This window comes from Myotis brandtii, unplaced genomic scaffold, assembly GCF_000412655.1.
Source record: "Myotis brandtii unplaced genomic scaffold, ASM41265v1 scaffold802, whole genome shotgun sequence".
In the NCBI taxonomy this organism is placed as follows: domain Eukaryota; kingdom Metazoa; phylum Chordata; class Mammalia; order Chiroptera; family Vespertilionidae; genus Myotis; species Myotis brandtii.
Window position 1 is genome coordinate 1,612,998 of NW_005371230.1, and position 384 is coordinate 1,613,381.

Sequence of the window (384 nt, forward strand, 5' to 3'; positions counted from 1 at the left end):
CCTGAGCAAGCCCCCACCTCCCCCACCGTGTCTGTGTCCACTGTTTATGCTAATAGGCATGCATACAAGTCCTTTGGTTGCTTTCTAACCCCCCACTTTCCCTGCCATTTGTCTCTGGATCTATTCTTGTTCATCAAGTTATGGTGATCATTATATCCCACAAATGAGTGAGATCATGTGATATTTATCTTTCTCCGGCTGGCTTATTTCGCTTAGCATAATGCTCTCCAGTTCCATCCATGTTGTTGCAAATGGTAAGAGTTCCTTCTTTTTTACCACAGCATAGTATTCCATTGTGTAGATGTATTGCAGTTTTCTAATCCACTCATCCGCTGATGGGCACTTAGGCTGTTTCCAAATCTTAGCTATGGTGAATTGTGCTGC